This window comes from Dermacentor silvarum, chromosome 1 (assembly GCF_013339745.2).
Source record: "Dermacentor silvarum isolate Dsil-2018 chromosome 1, BIME_Dsil_1.4, whole genome shotgun sequence".
Taxonomy (NCBI): Eukaryota; Metazoa; Arthropoda; class Arachnida; order Ixodida; family Ixodidae; genus Dermacentor; species Dermacentor silvarum.
In genome coordinates, this window is record NC_051154.1 from 335,256,311 (window position 1) to 335,275,520 (window position 19,210).

The following is a 19,210-nucleotide window of genomic DNA, read 5'->3' on the forward strand; positions in this document are numbered from 1 at the left end:
AGTCCGCCGGGGGTGATGTTACGAGGCATTGCGTATGAGCCTGCCATTAAAGGACCGCTGTGCTACGCGAAGAGGAAGAAGACGGGACATGCTTCGAGAGAGGCTGTCAGCCATTCTCTGGTAGCAGCAGCCTGTATATATTGTATCTAGAGTGTACTTGTGAATCCCCGTGACAATATCACGTCCAACCAAAACGAGATCAAGCAAGGGATCGCCGATCACTTCAAATCCTTCTTGAGTCAACCACGTGAACCTAAACAAGGCTACCAGATGGAATTCCTTTCATTGATGCCAAGGCTAGATGAAGAAGTTAAGACACGGCTTGAACATCTCATTACCCTGAGTGAGATAGAGTGCGCAATAGACGAGTTGGCGCCCGGTAAAGCACCTGGGCCTGATGGCTTAGGGGCCACTTTCTATAAAACTTTTAAGTCTGCGCTGGTTCATGTCCTGCAACTAGTTATTAGCGAAGCGTACGACCGAAAAAGATTGCCCTTGTCTTTCACAACATCGCATATCGTACTAATCCCGAAGAGTGATGATGAAAAGAAACGCTTGTTGCCTGGCTCATATCGCCCGATAACTCTAGCCAACGTTGACTATAATATATTCACGAAAGTTTTAGCAAAATGACTGCAAAGTGTCATCAAAACATTGGTAGGGCCGCACCAGACTTGTGGCGTTAAAGGCCGCAGTATTACAACAAATGTACACGTGGCTCGAAGTGTGCTAGAGTGTTTCGACGCGATTGGCGATTACGTCGCGATGATGCAGATCGATTTGGCAAAAGCGTTCGACCTCGTCTCGCACAAGGTTCTGCTATGCATACTTGAACATACAAATGTTGGCAGTGTGAAAACGGAAGGTGTCACGATGGCTTACAAAGACTGCTCAACGCGAATTATTGTTAACGGGGAGCTCACCGACAGCTTTCGTGTGCTCTCGTCAGTGCGTCAAGGATGCCCGCTCTCGCCCCTTTTTGCTGCTTATCTCGAGCCACTTTGTTTGGCCATTCAAAACAACGAACGCATAGCAGGCTATCGACTACAGGCGGCACATGTTAAAATATTGGCGTATGCAGACGACATCGCGATTTTCTGCAAAGATAAAGCGAGCATTAAAGAGGCAACTGCTGTAGTAGAAAAGTTTTGCGATTCAACTGGAGCCCAGATAAACTGAGATAAAAGTTATGGCTTCTGGCATGGGAGTTGGGAAGACACGCCGGAGACCTTTTCTCGATTGAATTGGTCAAGGTTACCTACACAGTACTGGGGGTGCCTCTCGGAAGCTACCGTGAGCCCAAACCGTACTGGCTCGACCAAGTTTCGAGAGCAAAGGAAAAGGCTGGCGGTTGGAGAGGCAAGCAATTGTCAATGTTTTCTTGAGCCACTGTTTGCAACCTTTTTTTAGTTTCCAAGATATGGTATGTTATGAATGTGTTGTGTGCTGCGCGGGTAAGCGTACAAAAAATTCACCGCATTTTCGCCACTTTCATTTGGGCCTCTACTTGGGAGAGGACGAGACGAACAAATTTGTTTTTCCCGGTCAAGAAAGGTGGGCTTGGTCTGGTTCACTTGTTTTTGCGACAAATTGTGTCACGCTTTGTGTTTCTGCGGGATCAAAAGGATCTCTTTCTTCGAACACTAATTCAAGTACGGCTGAGTAGACTTCTCCCACGATTTGTTGTTTCGTCATCTCAGAACATACCGGGAACCGTGACTGGGTACCTGCGTGAAGTGGTGCTAGCGTATAGGATGTTGAATGTGCGTTTTTCGCAGCAGTATCTGTCCACCGTTACAAAAAAAATTGTACAGAGATCTTGTGGACATGATGCTACCTGTACCTTTGTATCGTTCGCCACACCGTGGAGGCCCCGGACAGGACGTTCTAAAAAGAGTCAAGAAAATGCCAGTACGGCCATCAACTAAGTCTTTCTTTTTCAAATTACATACAAACACACTTCCCGTTAAGACCTGGCTTCATAGCAAGGGTATTTTTATCCCCTGAACAACCGACTGCTTTTTATGTAAAAAACCAGAAGCAATAGAACATGTTTTCCTAGATTGCTGGGACCCGATTTTTCACTGGGACGTTCTGCAGAGAACGCTGAAGAAACAGTTACCTCTGGACCCGTATGGAATACGCTTCTTGCCAATAGATACCTCAGAGGAAGTACCGTATGACCTCATTATGGTCCTGGGCCTCCACGCGATGTGGAAAACTCGCATGCAATTTGAACATGCAGACACCCTTGTGATATCGGTGCGAGAACACTTCATTGAGGGTGTTGTTTACGTGAGAGACGCGTACAAAGTACTGCCTCATCCACCACAATGGATGTCTGTACTGGATGAACTGGTGTCACTGAAAAGATTTTAGTGCTGTGCTAGCCAAAGTGTGGCTGGCACGTTTTATCCTTTGTAACCCTTGAGTTTGTACGTAGAAGACGGCAATAAAGAAAAAAAAAAGGTTCCCGTGGTGTAGTGGTTATCACGTGCGCCTCACACGCGCAAGGTCCCCGGTTCGATCCCGGGCGGGAACAAAGCTTTTTCATTTTTATTTCTATTGCGATTGTATACGCGCAGAAGAAAAGGGGGAGCGAAATACTCTACTCCGTGCTCGGTTCCCGTGGTGTGCCCACTTCCGGCCACCGTTGTGTACGGTCATGGGTAACATGGGCTCCGAAAGAGCGGATTCAGCGGCCCATTCAAGCCGCGGTAACAGGTCTTTTGCTTCAGTCGACCAGGACTACCAAGTTATTCAGCCTCAACTTCCATCAAGTCAGGTTGTGATGAATACCATCTTTCTTCATGCGGATTTGCGGGTGCGGCCATACCACGTAGAAGACTTTCGTGATGCCCTGGAACAGCTTGGTGCGCTACCCAATGTTATCGCTTTGGGGGCGTACCGGATGAACCACGTTTGGGCCGTGACATTCAAGAACGCTGAAGCAACGAAGAAAATGTTGTCGGCCGGAGACATTCAAGTCAAGAATCGCCGATGCATTGTAGTTACCAAGGATTGCCACTGAAGCTGCACTGGCTTCTTTACGGCGTCAGTGATGACGAAGTGCGTGCGGCCCTGGCACCGTATGGAAAAGTTACAGAAATCACGAAGGAAAAATGGCGTGTACGCGGCATTACGGACAGAGCATCTACAACCCGCCAAGTCGCCATGAAACTCAAATCCGGCGTGACTATGGATGACCTACCTCACCAGTTGCGAGTAGGAAATGAACTCACTCTGGTTGTTGTGCCAAACCGAGCACCATTATGCCTCCGTTGCAACACTACCGGTCACATCCGACGTGACTGTCGTGTGCCTCGCTGTTCGCAGTGTAGGCGCTTCGGTCACACCGACGCGGAATGCGTAACCACGTACGCGAGCATCACAGGAAAAGTCAAGAAAGACGTGGAGACTGAGCTCATAATGGATGAGGCCGACGCCGAGGAAGCCGCTAGTGACAAGCGAAATCAGACAGACACGAAGGAAGCAAATCACGAGGCCGTCTCTACCGACGCGTGGACGGGTGTTTTTGCTGACAACACCACACCCCAGACAAGCGAAGTCTCTTTGACCGGGGAAACGCAGGAGAAGGACAAAGACAAGATAGTAGAAGCAGTGTTGGATGTGGAGACGCAAGCCGACGCGCAAGTCATGGAAGTTGAATCTTGTGCTTCTGCCAAGAGACCGCGCGACGAAGCAGGCAACGAAGTGGAAAAGCCCATTGCAAGCAGCGGTGACGAACCGCCCACCAAAACAGTCATGAAGGCCGGCCTTCAAACCGGACGACGACCGAGCTTCAAACCGAAGCCCACCGTCCCTCCTGACCGGAAAATGGAGGGAATTATGCCCTCGTAACGAGGGACAACGCATAGCCCACCAAATTGCCCAGTTAGGATTTCCAAGCCCCCACCATGGCTTCAAGGCACCTAGCAACTGAACCACAGCGCTGTAGACCCGCGAACTGCTTGCTGGACGCGACATTTCCCATTGCAGCAACGAGTCAACCGAATACCAGCACAAAATATCGAGGTAAATTCCATGCGGTCCACCTGTTTCGGTTTAACTATGGCACTTAACCTTACGAAGCCCCTTCGTCTAGGCACTTTAAACGTTCGTGGTTTGGCAAGCCGGAGACGCCAATACCAAGTAAGCCGGCTTTTCCAAGAAAATAATTTAGATATAGTAGCAGTGCAAGAAACAAAGGTGGAAGGCCAGGAACAGACGGACCGCATGGTGCAGCCATTTAGAGCGCAGTACAACGTGTGCGTGTGTCATGCGGTTGACACTTCGGGAGGCGGCGCTCTCTTTATTCGTAACAGTGTTGGTATTGTAGAAGAACAAGTGACTATATGTGGAACTGGCCGATTTGCCATACTTCATTTTTTTTGCCCCCGTTAAGTGGCGAGTATTGTGTGTGTATGCTCCAAATGATGAATGTGCACGTAGAGCTTTTTTTGAACAGCTAGAAGAATACCTGAAGTGTGAGCGATACGTAATTTTGATGGGAGATTTTAATTGTGTGTGCAGACCAGAAGATCGCGCCAAAAAACAGCAACGTAAAGATACAAGCGCGCAGTTTTTAAATGTACTTGTAAACGATCATGATTTGGAAGATGTCGGTTGTCTTTTATCGACGGGGAAAACATCCGTTTATACGCACTACCAAGGTGAAAGTCATGCGCGATTAGACCGGGCGTACGTTGCATTACGGCTTGTGCCACTGTGTCAAAGTTACGAAATCAAACACGTATAATTTTCTGACCATAGTCTAGTAATGTTTAATTTAGGGGAAAAACGAAAAGAAACGAATTTTAATTGGGATCTTTGGAAATTTAACGCGAAACTGCTTGATGATGATTGTTTTGTGAGTGATATAAAAGATATAATTATTTCCTCAACGACAGCGCAGACCAACGACTGCATCAAAAGCTGGGAAATTCTGAAAACAGACGTTAAAATGAAAGCGATAGAAAGCGCAACTGCATTGCGTCGCAAGGAAAAACAAGAAGAAAAAGAATTAACTAGCCAACTAGAATTTTTCATGCGTACAGAGTGTGAAAATGCTGGATCTTGCATGAAGCAAATAAAAGAAATAAAAAGCAAGCTCGAACTTATTGACCAAGAACGATATAAGGGAGCTATGGTACGAGCACAGGCGGAACGATTGTGGAATGGGGAAATGCCCACTAAACGGGTGTTAAGTGACGAAAAGAGATACGCGACGAAAAAAGAAATAGAAGCAATAATATATCAAAACCAGGAAACTTCCGAGCCTACCATAATAGAGCAAGTATTCGTAGCTCATTATCGCGAATTGCTTGGAAAAAAAACTGGAAGAAGGATTTGAGCGTGACTTCCTTAATATTATGCCACGTTTAGAAGAAGACATTAAAGCAAACCTTGAATTTCCAATTACATTACGAGAAATTGAAGATGCCATCGATGGACTGGGTGCAGGAAAAGCTCCCGGGCCTGATGTTTTAGGAGCGGCCTTCTACAAGGCTTTCAAACATCAGCTCAGCCAATTACTGCATACTGTTTTCAAGGAAATGTATGCAACACAGCGGATGCCACCATCTTTCCGAACATCTCATATAGTGCTAATCCCTAAGTGCGAAGACCCGGTTAAACTGTTGTCAGTAAAATCTTACAGACCAATAAGCCTTACAAACTGTGACTACAAAATATTTACGAAAGTGCTAGCGAAAAGACTTCAAAGTGTCGTAACACAGCTAGTGGGTCCACATCAAACATGTGGCATCAAGGGCCGAATAATTTCTACGAATACGCATGTAGCTCGGTGTGTGCTGGAGTGCTGTGATGGCCTCTCCTGTCGGGTTGCAGTGCTGCAACTGGACTTGGAGAAAGCATTTGACAATGTATCCCATGAAGTACTCTTTTCACTATTAGAATACGTTAATGTAGGCGGAGTGATATTAAATGGAGTTAAAATGGCTTACTCAGAGTGCAGCATGCGGATCATTATAAACAAAAAGTTAAGTGAACCAATCCAACTTCTCTCCAGTGTTCGGCAAGGATGTGCAATCTCATCATTACTTTTTGATCTCTACTTGGAACCTTTCTGCTTGACCCTAATTATTAGCCAAAAAGTTCGCGGTTTTATGCTTGAAGCGACAAAAGTCAAGGTACTCGCATACGCTGATGACATTGCTGTCTTTTGTCAAGACCAGGAAAGCATCAAAGAGGTGGTTAGGCTGGCTGGTAACTATTGTAAGGAAGCCGGATGTAAGATTAATTGGGAGAAGACCATAGGGTTTTGGCATGGCGAGTGGAGCGAAAAACCTGAATTATTCGCTGGCGTACAATGGACAGCAATGCCAACAACGTACTTAGGTGCCCCTCTACAATTTTATGCGGATACCGAACAATATTGGAAAGAAGAAACAGAGCGGGTGAAAGATAAGGTACTGGGATGGCAGGGTCTGAATCTGTCAATGTTTGCACGTGCGACTACTTGTAATTATTTTAGTCGCCAAGTTATGGTATGTGATGCAGGTGTTGTTCATGTCCCGGGCTAACCTACAAAAAATTCACAGAGTTTTTGCAGTGTTTATTTGGGGAGGGAGTTGGGAAAGAACTAGTCGCACTAATCTGTTTTTGTCCGTGAAGAAAGGTGGGCTTGGTCTGTCGCACCTCTTTATCAGACAAATTGTGTCACGTTTTATGTTTTTAAGGGATCAGTGTGACCCATTTTTGCGCACGGTGATACAAGTTCGCCTGCACAATGGACTACCGGAATTCATTGTTTGTACAAATAAGACCACGTTACGCGGTATAAGAGGTTACTGGCACGAAGTTGTTGCTGCTTTTCGCATACTTAAGGTGCGTTTTTCGTTTGAATATTTGAGTACAGTGCAAAGGAAAAACCTGTACAGAGATTTATTGGATGTTATGTTGCCTGTTCTCTTGTACAGAAGCATATACACTGGAGGTTCTGGACAAGACGTCTTAAAACGAGTTAAAGTAATGCCGATAAAACCCCATGTAAAATCATTCTTTTTCAAGCTCCATACAAACACTTTACCGGTAGAAACGTGGCTACAAGACAAAGGAATCTTCGTACCGTGGACAGTCAACTGCATATTATGCAAAAAACCAGAAACAATGGAACATGTATTTATCGATTGCTGGGATCCAATATTTTATTGGGACATCCTTCAGCGAACTATTAAAAAGGAACTGCCGATTACGCAACATGGAATCCGATATGCACCAGTTGAGAATGATGGTGACATTCCTTACGACATGATAATGGTCCTGAGCCTCCATAGTACATGGAAAACTAGAATGGCAGTAAGACATGCCGACGCTGACCCTCACACTGTAAGGGAAAATATTATTGAACATCTAGTGTACATGCGAGAGATTTACCGTGCACAGCCACAGCCACCTGATTGGGCGGGACTGCTTGATGAGTTGACCGCTTTCAAAAAGTTTTGAAACCCTCTGTCTTGTTCCCTTCTGTATCATGTAAACTGGCAATAAAGAAAGTAAATTCTCGTGGTGTAGTGGTTATCACGTGCGCCTCACACGCGCAAGGTCCCCGGTTCGATCCCGGGCGGGAACAAAGCTTTTTCATTTTTATTTCTGCTGCGATCGTATACGCGCAGAAGAAAAGGGAGAGCGAAATACTCTACTCCGTGCTCGGTTCCCGCGGTGTAGTGGTTATCACGTGCGCCTCACACGCACAAGGTCCCCGGTTCGATCCCGGGCGGGAACAAAGCTTTTTCATTTTTATTTCTATTGCGATCGTATACGCGCAGAACAAAAGGGGGAGCGAAATACTCTACTCCGTGCTCGGTTCCCGTGGTGTAGTGGTTATCACGTGCGCCTCACACGCGCAAGGTCCCTGGTTCGATCCCGGGCGGGAACAAAGCTTTTTCATTTTTATTTCTATTGCGATTGTATACGCGCAGAAGAAAAGGGGGAGCGAAATACTCTACTCCGTGCTCGGTTCCCGTGGTGTAGATTCCATTTCCGGCTTTCGAGCGATACGGTCACGGAATGTCGCGCTCCGTCGGAGCGGTATCAGCGGCCCCAGCGGGTCGCGGGAACAGGTTTTTTGCTGCTTCTGAAGATTACCAAGTTATTCTGCCGAACCTGTCAACAGGAAAAATTGTGCTAAACACAGTGTTTATGCATGCTGACGTTACTGCTAGACCCTCCAGAGTGGAAGACTTCAGCGACACATTACTTCATCTTGGTGTGCTGGCCGACGTTATCACGTTAGGGGCGTACCAGATGAACCACGTCTGGGCTATCACCCTCAAGGTCGCTGCCGCTACGGAGAAACTACTTGCTGCGAAGGACGTGAAGGTTAAAGAACACAAGTGCCTGATAGTCGACCCTAATGACCGAGGTATTCGCTTCAAGATTCACTGGCTGCTCCACGGTGTTGGTGACGAGGATGTGCGTGCCGCGCTATCGCCGTAGGGGAAGGTGGTCGACGTGTCAAGGGAAAAGTGGCGTGCGCAAGGCGTTCTCGACAAGGGCTCTACGACCCGTATGGTTACATTGAAGTTGGGACCGGGTTTCAAGATCGACGACATACCGCACCAAATCAAGGTGGCCGGTGAACCTGCGCTAATTGTACCAGGCAGGGCCCCACTTTGCCTCCGTTGCAAATCTAGTGGGCATATACGCAGAGACTGCCAGGTGCCTCGTTGTGCGCTTTGCCGACGGTACGGCCATGAGGACTCCCAATGTGCGAAAAGCTACGCAAGTGCTGCAGGATCCTTGAGGGGTGATGACCCGTCAGAGCACCTCATGGACCAAGCTGATGCCGAAGAAACGGCGGGAGGTCAAACCTCAAGCGTCGAGGCGTCTTCTGGGCCGACCACGGTAGACGGGGCAGACAACAGCAAGCCTTCCGAAGAAGAGTTTCCACCCCTCTCCCAAGGTACGGATGTGAAAGCTGAGCCTAACAAGAACACCGAGGACGCTACCGAAGACGCCGAGGCGGACAAGTCCGCGTGTATGGACGTCACGGAAGCACCAAGCTCTGGTGTGGCAGCAAAGCGGGCTCACGAGGATACCAACGAGACAACGGCGAACACCGACGGCGAAGGGCAACCACCAACCAAGGCGGCTATCGTTCGGCGGCCCACACTGAGACCTCGACCGAACGTGGCCACCGGTAAAAGTGTGGCGGCAACGCCGCCCACAGCGCCAACGTATCGTAAGATCTGCCATGGCACGACGCCCTGGCATGCGGCTTTTTGCTGAGAGAACCACCACGATTCCCAGCCTTTCTTCATAGTCACTATGGCTTATATTCCTAAATCGCTACCTATCGCGACGATTAACGTCCGAGGGCTTGCGTCTAAACGAAAACAGAGTCAGCTGTACCGATTGGTGACCGAGTTTGACCTCGACATTGTGGCGATACAGGAAACTAAAGTTGATGGGGAAGTAGAGACTGGGAACATGGTTCGACGTTTTACGTTGTCTTATGACGCTGTGGTTAGCCATGCTGTAGGGACATCAGCAGGTTGTTGCCTTCTTTTGCGCCAGAGCTTGGGCTTATCAATGCAAGCGACATTAAGTTGTGACTCAGGGAGGCTCATCATCTGCGATTTTCTTTTTGCCGCTAAGGAGTGCGTATGATTTGTGTGTTTGCACCTAACAATGCGGAAGAGAGGCGAACCTTTTTCGAGCATGTTAATCAATACTGTGACTGCCAGAAACTTGTCATTATTGCCGGTGATTTCAACTGTGTGCTTTCTGCAGCAGATAAAACTAGCAGACGAGATTTTAATAACATAAGCACTGTTATTCTTAGAAAAATTGTGAATGATGGTGGTATGGAAGATGTAGGGCAATGTTTGGAAGATACGCGAACCGTCCAATTTACTCATTATCAAGGATCGAGCCATGCCCGATTGGATAGAATATATGCGTCTTTGGATATTACACCTTTGTGTCAACAGTATCATGTTACGCCAGTCTCCTTTAGTGATCACTGCTTAGTTTATTTTACTATAGCAAATCGAGAAGACTCAAGGAATAATTTTAATTGGCAGTTATGGAAACTGAATTGTAAGCTGATGAATGACGATGTTTTTGTGAAGCAAGTAACTGATTTATTTAAAAAACTCAAGGAAAACAACAAAATTCCTTGGGGAGAAAGATGGGAATTATTAAAGAATCAGGTTAAAATAAGAGCACTGGAACGTTCAAGTGCAGTAGCTAGAGAAGCAAGGTTTCAAGAAAAAACACTACGCACGAACCTTCAACTGCTACTTAATCAAGAATCGCTCAGACCGGGTGAATTTATGGACGATATACGAGTGGTGAAGCGCAAGCTGGAGCTTATCGATACCGAACGGTACCGTGGGGCCTTAATACGCGCAAGAGCTGAAAGGCTGATAAGCGGAGAATCGCCGACGAAAAGAGCGTTGGGGGCGGAAAAGTGGCATGTGCGAAGGCAGCAAATAGTAGAAATTGAACGTGCAGGTGTGATCACTCAGGATACTGACGAAATTGTTAAAACGTTTTCGGAGTACTATCGTGCGTTGTTTGCTCGCAGCGTAGTTGATATCGACCGTTTCAAACGTGAGTTTGTTTCCTTGATGACACGGTTGGACGATGTGACAAGAGAAGCTTTGGAGCAGCTCATCACAAATGAAGAGGTGGCTTTTGCGATAGAAAACATGAACTTAGGGAAATCGCCGGGTCCAGACGGCCTTGGTGCAGCGTTTTATAAAACATTTAAGGGAACAGTCACTCCAATTCTAACGCGTATTTATAACGAAGCTTACGAGCTTAAGTCGCTACCTCCATCTTTTGTTACTGCGCATACGATTCTTATACCTAAATCTGATGATACAGTAAAATTACGAAATGTAACTGCCTATCGACCCATCAGCTTGACAAACAGTGATTATAAAATCTTCATGAAAGTGTTAGCTAAGAGATTACAAACTGTTATCTCGGAAATTGTAGGGAAGCATCAGACATGCGGCATTAAAGGACGCTCCATCACTACGAACACTCACGTGGCACGTTCTATTCTTGAATGTTGTGATGTTACGGGTGCTGGAGTAGCCATGCTACAGATAGACTTCGAGAAGGCGTTTGATAGGGTTCCCCATGACGCTCTCTTGTGTGTACTAGACCATGTAAATGTAGGCCATGTTATTAGAGAAGGCGTCGCGATGGCGTACAGCTCGTGAACGACGCAGTTAATAGTGAATAAAGTGGTTGGTGAGCGTGTACCAGTGCTACAATCTCTGCGCCAGGGGTGCCCAATATCAGCATTGCTGTTTTGTTTGTACATCGAATCCTTTTGTCTACATGTTATTGGAAGCGAGCATATACGTGGGTTCAAACTGCAACAGGTAGAAATGAGGTTGCTGGCTATGCCGACGACATTGCCGCTTTTTGTACGGATTATGACAGTGTTCTGCATGTTATTAAAACTGTGGAAAGTTTTTGCCTTTCAAGTGGAAGCTGCGTGAACTGGGGAAAGTCTCTGGGGTTTTGGCACGGCTATTGGCCGTCTAAGCCAGACACTTTCGCGAATTTAAGATTCGTGACCACTCCTGTTAAATATTTGGGAGTGCCCTTAGAAAATTATCAAGACAGTGAATTACCTTACTGGCGCAACGAAATTGGCAACATACGCGAGAAAACCAATAACTGGAATGGCTGGAATCTGTCAGTCTTTGCAAGAGCGACAGTATGCAACTTATTTTTTATAAGTAAGTTGTGGTATGTAATGCAAGTGATACACTGTTCAAGAATGAATGTCCAGAAACTTCACAGAATATTTGCAGTGTTCGTTTGGGGCTCCTCATGGGAGCGAACAAGCAGAACCAATTTGTTTAGGCGAGTCCGTGAGGGCGGGTTGGCGTTCGGCCATTTGTATCTACGTCAAATAGTTAATCGGTTTATGTTCTTCAGAGACGTAAAAGATGCCTTCCTTCGAACATTGTGCCAGGTTCGGTTGGGTAATGCCCTACCAGATCTTGTTGTCTCAACGGATCGCATCCACAGATGCATTCGGGGTTATTTAAAAGAGGTTATGTCCACCCGTTTTTTGTGTGTGCGGTTTTCTACAAACTACTTAAGTGATGTGGGTCGGAAAAAGTTATACAGAGACATGTGTGATGTGGTGTTACCTGTGGTCCCCGGTTCGATCCCGGGCGGGAACAAAGCTTTTTCATTTTTATTTCTATTGCGATCGTATAGGCGCAGAAGAAAAGGGGGAGCGAAATACTCTACTCCGTGATCGGTTCCCGTGGTGTAGTGGTTATCACATGCGCCTTACACGCGCAAGGTCCCCGGTTCGATCCCGGGCGGGAACAAAGCTTTTTCATTTTTATTTCTATTGCGATCGTATACGCGCAGAAGAAAAGGGGGAGCGAAATACTCTACTCCGTGCTCGGTTCCCGTGGTGTAGTGGTTATCACGTGCGCCTCACACGCGCAAGGTCCCCGGTTCGATCCCGGGCGGGAACAAAGCTTCTTCGTTTTTATTTCTATTGCGATCGTATACGCGCAGAAGAAAAGGGGGAGCGAAATACTCTACTCCGTGCTCGGTTCCCGTGGTGTAGTGGTTATCACGTGCGCCTCACACGCGCAAGGTCCCCGGTTCGATCCCGGGCGGGAACAAAGTTTTTTCATTTTTATTTCTATTGCGATCGTATACGCGCAGAAGAAAAGGGGGAGCGAAATACTCTACTCCGTGCTCGGTTCCCGTGGTGTAGTGGTTATCACGTGCGCCTCACACGCGCAAGGTCCCCGGTTCGATCCCGGGCGGGAACAAAGCTTCTTCATTTTTATTTCTATTGCGATCGTATACGCGCAGAAGAAAAGGGGGAGCGAAATACTCTACTCCGTGCTCGGTTCCCGTGGTGTTGTCATTCTGCTTCCGGCCACCGAGCGTGACGGACGCATGATGACGGGCTCCGTAGGAGCGGCTTCAGCGGCCCAGAGCGGCCGCGGTAACAGGAATTTTGCTGCGGACAACGAGTACCAAGTTGTTTTGCCGAGTTTGCCAACAGGGCGTTTTGTTGTGAACACAGTTTTTTTACATTGTGATATCAGGGCCCGCCCATACCGGGTGGAAGATTTCCGCGATGCGCTCGCCCCGTTATCGCTCCTGCCGGAAGTGGTGGCTCTCGGGGCCTACCGTATGAGCCATGTTTGGGCCGTGACCTTCAAAGACAACGATGCTGTGAAGAAGATCGTCAGTGTTGGTGAGCTACAGGTCAAGAAGGGCCGATGCCTCATCATTGACCCCGCCAACCAGGATGTACAGCGGTGAGCACTGTTAGGGTGAACACGCGAGCGCGTGGCCGACGGCACTATCAGCGCCGCGTAACAGCCATCGTTGAAAACATTGCACATGCGCAGCATGTGCTTTGCGAAACACTCTTTCCACCGCGCGCATCACGTCATCGATACGCTTGTTCGTCGTCTGCTAGCCGCATTTTTTGTTCGCTGAGCTGATACCTTCTGCATTTCAAGGTCCATCTGGATTGAAGATTGGCGCGTGAAGGAAAAAAGTGAGTGTAAGAGGGATAATTATTAAACTTTTTATTCAAGAAAATTGCACTTTTGCAATTCAAGTTAAACAAGACCACGAGAACAAATATAAAAACATCAGCAAATCTAATAGCGAGTCATGTGACCACTTACAGCAACGACTGCAGCTATTCTGGACGGTAACGAGTCGTAAAGTGATCGAACATATTCCCGATCGGCTTTCAGCCTTTCCCACTCGTTGCTGACTTGCGCCCACAACTGGTCCGAAGTCGCGGAATAAAGGGGCTTCCTTGCCAAAGAAGCTTTCAGACGGCCCCACACGTTTTCTATCACATTCAGGTCCGCTCCTTTCGGAGGCCATTCCAGTAGCTGCATGTGCTGCTCCGCCTGGAACTCCTTGACAGCCCGCGCCGTGTGTATCGGTGACCGGTCCTGTTGGAACAGGTAATCACCGTCTGGGAATAAACTGCTCGCATATGGCAACAGCACATTGTTCAAAATGTTGCAGTATTGTTCCGACGATAAGTGTCCACGTATACGTTGCAGGGGCCCTAAACCATATCTTGAAACAGCACCCCACACGTTCACACTCGATCTCCCACTGGCAGAAACACCTTGCACGTTGTCCGGGTCGTTCCTGCGTGGCATTGTGACGTTAACTAAAACAATTGCTTTTCAAAGCAGGAAGTTTGCCTCACCGTGTGCCTGGTAGTCTCCAAACACGCAATCTTTGGTCTTGTCGCGTCGAAAACGTCGACTCATCCGAAAAGATGACGCGACCCCACTCTTCTGATGTCCATGCTTCGTGCAGCTCAGCGAACTGCCGTCGTGCGTCCTTGTTTGCCGCCGTTAGTAGTGGTTTCTGCGCTGCGACGCGACTGCGAAGGCCCGCAGTACGCAGGCGACGTCGAACAGTGGTGTCCGAAACGTCCAAATCCAAGTCCTCGCGTATTGCTGGGGCTGGCAAGAAAGGGTTACGAACAGCAGCTGCAACTATGAGGGCGTCTTCATCGTCTGTGGTAGCTTTAGGGCGGGGCGCGCGGGGTGCATCCTGAATGCGACCTTCATACTTGTAGGCTTGAATTATCCTGTTCACAGTCTTCAGGGGCCTATTAACTAAAGCGCCAATATACCGCTGGGAATAACCTTTCAGGGAAAGATCGACAATTGAGCGCCGTTCATCATCGGGAACCCTAGCCATAATACGATCTGGCGACAGAATGAACGGCTGCGAAAGATGTTTGGTTGTTTTATATACGGCGTTGCATGCACAACAACTTTGAAGGGAACGAATAGACACGCCCCCATAGATATACAAGTTTTTTTGTCTTGTTCTGTTCAAGCACAGATGTTTAAAGAAATCTTAAAATGCAGGATGCATGGGCTTAGAAAACAAAAATGCGGCTAGCAGACGACGAACAAGTGCATTCATGACGTCATGCGCGCGGTGAAACAATTATTTCGCGGAAGGCGTGATGCGCATGCGCAATGTTTCCAGTGATGACCGTAACGGGGCGCTGACAGTGCCGTCGGCCACGCGCTCGCGTGTTCACCCTAACAGTGCTCACCGCTGTACGCTTAAAAGTGCATTGGCTGCTGCACACCGTTCCTGACGAGGACGTGCGACTTGCCTTCGCTCCGTTTGGAAAGGTCACGGACGTCGCCCGCGACCGGTGGCGGGTGCATGGCGTGGCTGACAAGAACTCTACCACAAGACTAGTTACGCTGAAGTTGAAGCCGGGCTTAATGCTTGACGACCTGCCACACCAGGTGAGCGTCTCCGGCGAGCTGGCTCTTGTGGTTGTGCCGGGCAGGGCCCCTCTCTGCCTACGCTGCCGCGGGACGGGCCATATTCGTCGCGACTGCCGCATTCCGCGGTGTGGTGCCTGCCGACGCTTCGGTCACGAAGAGAGTCAGTGCGAGCGGACGTACGCTAGCGTGACCGGACCCGTGAGCAACGACGACAACTCCGCCCTACTCATGGACGAGGCGGATATGGAAGACACATCGACCACGGCTAAGGAAGCAGCTGGCGAGGTGGCAGAGTCGGAGGCACGACCTCAGAAACAGGGGCAACATGTAGATGAAGCCGTCGCCACTGAACAACAAGAGCAAGTAGAGGGCACTGTAGCCATGCCGAACCGTGAAGAAGAGAGCACACCTGATCCGGGAGCGACCTCCACCCCCCCTGAACCTGAGGGCATGGACACCCATACCGGGCTTGCCAACTTGCAGGCGGGGAAACGTCCGCGCGACCAGACCAATAGCCTGGCTACGGAGACGAGCCACCGCCCAAAGCGCCAGGTATGAGGAGACCAACCTTGAAGCTGCGGCCGAACATTACGGCCGATCCACGGCAGGCGGGTAAACCGCCTCCGTAGTTCTGTACTGTGTTTTGCTTGAGGCGGGTTGGGGGGTTCGTGAGTGCAATGGCCGTCACCCTGAGCGCTATTCTCTTGGATATGTGTCAGGATCGAGGGCCCGAGTTGCATGTCAGTGTTGTTTTCGAGAGGTCGGGTTGTGTTCCCTTTTGTGGCACTCAACGCGGTTATCGGCGCGTCATTATCAACACTCGTCCCTGCGTAACTGTGACGGGCACCATTCTGCCGTGTAGTCATGGCAGCTAATATCGAAGGAGCGCTACGTGTAGCCACGTTAAATGTACGAGGGCTCGGTGCAAGAAGGCGGCAATGTCAGCTAAGTCGCCTACTCTTAGATAATGACTTGCATCTTGTGGGAATCCAAGAAACGAAAATAGAGAGCCAAGAGCTAACCGACAGAATGATGTCCAATTTTCGTGCGCACTTTGACGTGTGTGTTTCTCACGCTGTTGGTGGATCAGGTGGTTGCGCTGTATTCATTCGAAGAAACTTTGGCATTTGTGTGCAGTCAGTGTTTTCGTGTGAAAGTGGGTGCCTTTTAGTGGCTGATTTTTGTTTTTGCGATAAGGATTTCCGTGTCATTTGTGTCTACGCACCGAATATTCAAACAGACCGGCGATCCTTCTTTGAGCGTCTTGAAGAGTACGTAAACTGTGACAAGGTGGTAATACTGCTGGGCGATTTTAACTGCGTATGCACTGCTGACGACCGCGCAAAATTTTCACACGTACGCGATAGGAGTGCTGAATTGCTAAATGCAGTGGTGCACGATTACGACTTGGAAGATATCGGTAGTGTCTTCGCCAGCGGTACTCACCCGCAGTTTACGCACTTCCAGCGTGATAGCCACGCTCGGCTAGATAGATTATATGTGTCAGCCGAATTGGTGCCCTTGTGTAGTGAATATGATGTGCAACCCATTGCATATAGCGACCACTGCTTGGTAACTGCCACCTTTGGGAAAAGACAGATCAAACACACCTTTAACTGGGACCTCTGGAAATTGAACGCGCAGTTGCTGGATGACGATGCCTTCGTTGATGCTGTTGCGAAAGAACTTGAAAGCCTGATTTCAGTCGAATTAGCAAGCTTCGCCATTAAATGGGAAGAATTTAAACAGAAAGTAAAAACAATGGCTATTGAAAGAAGCAGTGTCCTTCGGCATAACCTGAAACAGGCAGAAACGAACCTTCGCCAGCAACTGCAATTTTTCATCAGCATGGAAAGTGTCCAGCCTGGTGTGTATGTTAACGAAATAAAGGAAGTGAAAGCCGAACTCGAAAGGATAGACTCTGACAAATACAAAGCCGCCGTTGTGCGATCAAGGTCTGAGAAGCTGTGGGCGGGAGAAGCGCCAACAAAACGAGCTCTCTCAGACGAGAAAAGGTACGCATGTCGGAAGGAAATCCGCCAGCTAGCTAAAGGCAATGACATCACGTCCGACAAAACCGACATCAAACAAGGGATCGTCGATCACTTCAAAGCCTTCTTAGGTCAGCCACGCGAACCTAAAGATGGCTACCAGACGGAATTCCTTTCACTGATGCCAAAGCTCGATGAAGAAGTTAAGACACGGCTGGAACATCCAATTACCCTGAGTGAGATAGAGTGCGCAATAGACGAGTTGGCGCCCGGTAAAGCGCCTGGGCCTGACGGCTTAGGGGCTACTTTCTATAAAACGTTTAAGTCAGCGCTGGCTCATGTCCTCCATCTAGTTATCAGCGAAGCGTATGACCGAAAAAGATTGCCCTTGTCTTTCACAACCTCGCATATCGTGCTAATCCCGAAGAGTGATGACGAAAAGAAACGTTTGTTGCCAGGCTCATATCGCCCGATAACTCTGGCCAACGTTGACTATAAGGTATTCACGAAAGTTTTAGCGAAACGACTGCAAAGTGTCATAAAAACATTGGTAGGGCCTCACCAGACTTGTGGCATTAAAGGCCGCAGTATTACAACAAATGTACACGTGGTTCGAAGTGTGCTAGAGTGTTGCGACGCGATTGGCGATTACGTCGCGATGATGCAGATAGATTTGGCGAAAGCCTTCGACCTCGTCTCGCACAAGGCTCTACTATGCATACTCGAACATACGAACGTTGGCAGTGTCATAACGGAAGGCGTAACGATGGCGTACAAAGACTGCTCAACGCGAATCATTGTTAATGGGGAGCTCACCGATAGCTTTCGTGTGCTCTCGTCGGTGCGTCAAGGATGCCCGCTTTCGCCCCTTCTGTTTGCTGCTTATCTCGAGCCACTCTGTTTGGCCATTAAGAACAACGACCGCATAGTAGGCTATCGACTACAGGCAGCACACGTTAAAATATTGGCGTATGCAGACGACATCGCCATTCTCTGCACAAATAAAGCCAGTATTAAAGAGGCAACTACTGTAGTCGAAAAATTTTGCGATTCAGCTGGAGCCCAGATAAATTGGGATAAAAGTTATGGCTTCTGGCATGGGAGTTGGGAAGACACGCCCGAGACCTTTTCTCGATTGAATTGGTCAAAGTTACCTACACAGTACCTGGGGGTGCCTCTCGGAAGTTACCGTGAGGCCGAACCGTACTGGCTCGACCAAGCTTCGAGAGCAAAGGAAAAGGCGGACGGTTGGAGAGGAAAGCAATTGTCAATGTTTTCTAGAGCCACTGTTTGCAACCTCTTTTTAGTTTCAAAGATATGGTATGTTATGAATGTGTTGTGTGCTGCGCGGGTAAGCGTACAAAAAATTCACCGCATTTTCGCTACTTTCATTTGGGCCTCTACCTGGGAGAGGACGAGTCGAACAAACTTGTTTCTCCCGGTCAAGAAAGGTGGGCTGGGTCTGGTTCACTTGTTTTTGCGACAAATTGTGTCACGCTTTGTGTTTCTGCGGGATCAAAATGATCTCTTTCTTCGAACAATAGTTCAAGTACGGCTGGGCAGACTTCTTCCAGGATTCGTTGTTTCGTCGGCTCAGAACATGCCGGGAACTGTGAAAGGATACCTGCGTGAAGTGGTGATGTCATATAGGATGTTAAATGTGCGTTTCTCACAGCAGTATCTGTCCACCGTTACAAAGAAAAAATTGTACAGAGATCTTGTGGACACGATGCTCCCCGTACCTTTGTACCGCTCGCCACACCGTGGAGGCCCCGGACAGGACGTGCTAAAAAGAGTTAAGAAAATGCCAGTACGGCCATCGACTAAGTCCTTCTTCTTCCAATTACATTCAAACACACTTCCCGTTAAGACCTGGCTTCATAGCAAGGGTATTTTCATCCCCTGGAACACCAACTGCTTTTTATGTAAAAAACCAGAAACAACAGAACA

At 48.3% G+C, this 19,210-nt stretch overlaps 8 non-coding genes across 8 annotated transcripts; all 8 read left to right on the forward strand.

Moving 5' to 3' along the window:
* The first annotated feature begins 2,469 nt into the window (after nt 1-2,469).
* Trnav-cac (transfer RNA valine (anticodon CAC)) lies at nt 2,470-2,542 on the forward strand. Its single transcript has one exon. It is a non-coding gene; the product is annotated as a tRNA-Val (tRNA).
* Nucleotides 2,543-7,521: 4,979 nt separating this feature from the next.
* Nucleotides 7,522-7,594, forward strand: Trnav-cac (transfer RNA valine (anticodon CAC)). The gene has a single exon. It is a non-coding gene; the product is annotated as a tRNA-Val (tRNA).
* Nucleotides 7,595-7,674: 80 nt separating this feature from the next.
* On the forward strand, nt 7,675-7,747 carry Trnav-cac (transfer RNA valine (anticodon CAC)). Its single transcript has one exon. It is a non-coding gene; the product is annotated as a tRNA-Val (tRNA).
* An 80-nt stretch (nt 7,748-7,827) lies between these two features.
* Trnav-cac (transfer RNA valine (anticodon CAC)) lies at nt 7,828-7,900 on the forward strand. Its single transcript has one exon. It is a non-coding gene; the product is annotated as a tRNA-Val (tRNA).
* A 4,362-nt stretch (nt 7,901-12,262) lies between these two features.
* On the forward strand, nt 12,263-12,335 carry Trnav-uac (transfer RNA valine (anticodon UAC)). Its single transcript has one exon. It is a non-coding gene; the product is annotated as a tRNA-Val (tRNA).
* Nucleotides 12,336-12,415: 80 nt separating this feature from the next.
* On the forward strand, nt 12,416-12,488 carry Trnav-cac (transfer RNA valine (anticodon CAC)). Its single transcript has one exon. It is a non-coding gene; the product is annotated as a tRNA-Val (tRNA).
* Nucleotides 12,489-12,568: 80 nt separating this feature from the next.
* Trnav-cac (transfer RNA valine (anticodon CAC)) lies at nt 12,569-12,641 on the forward strand. The gene has a single exon. It is a non-coding gene; the product is annotated as a tRNA-Val (tRNA).
* An 80-nt stretch (nt 12,642-12,721) lies between these two features.
* On the forward strand, nt 12,722-12,794 carry Trnav-cac (transfer RNA valine (anticodon CAC)). The gene has a single exon. It is a non-coding gene; the product is annotated as a tRNA-Val (tRNA).
* Nucleotides 12,795-19,210: the final 6,416 nt, after the last annotated feature.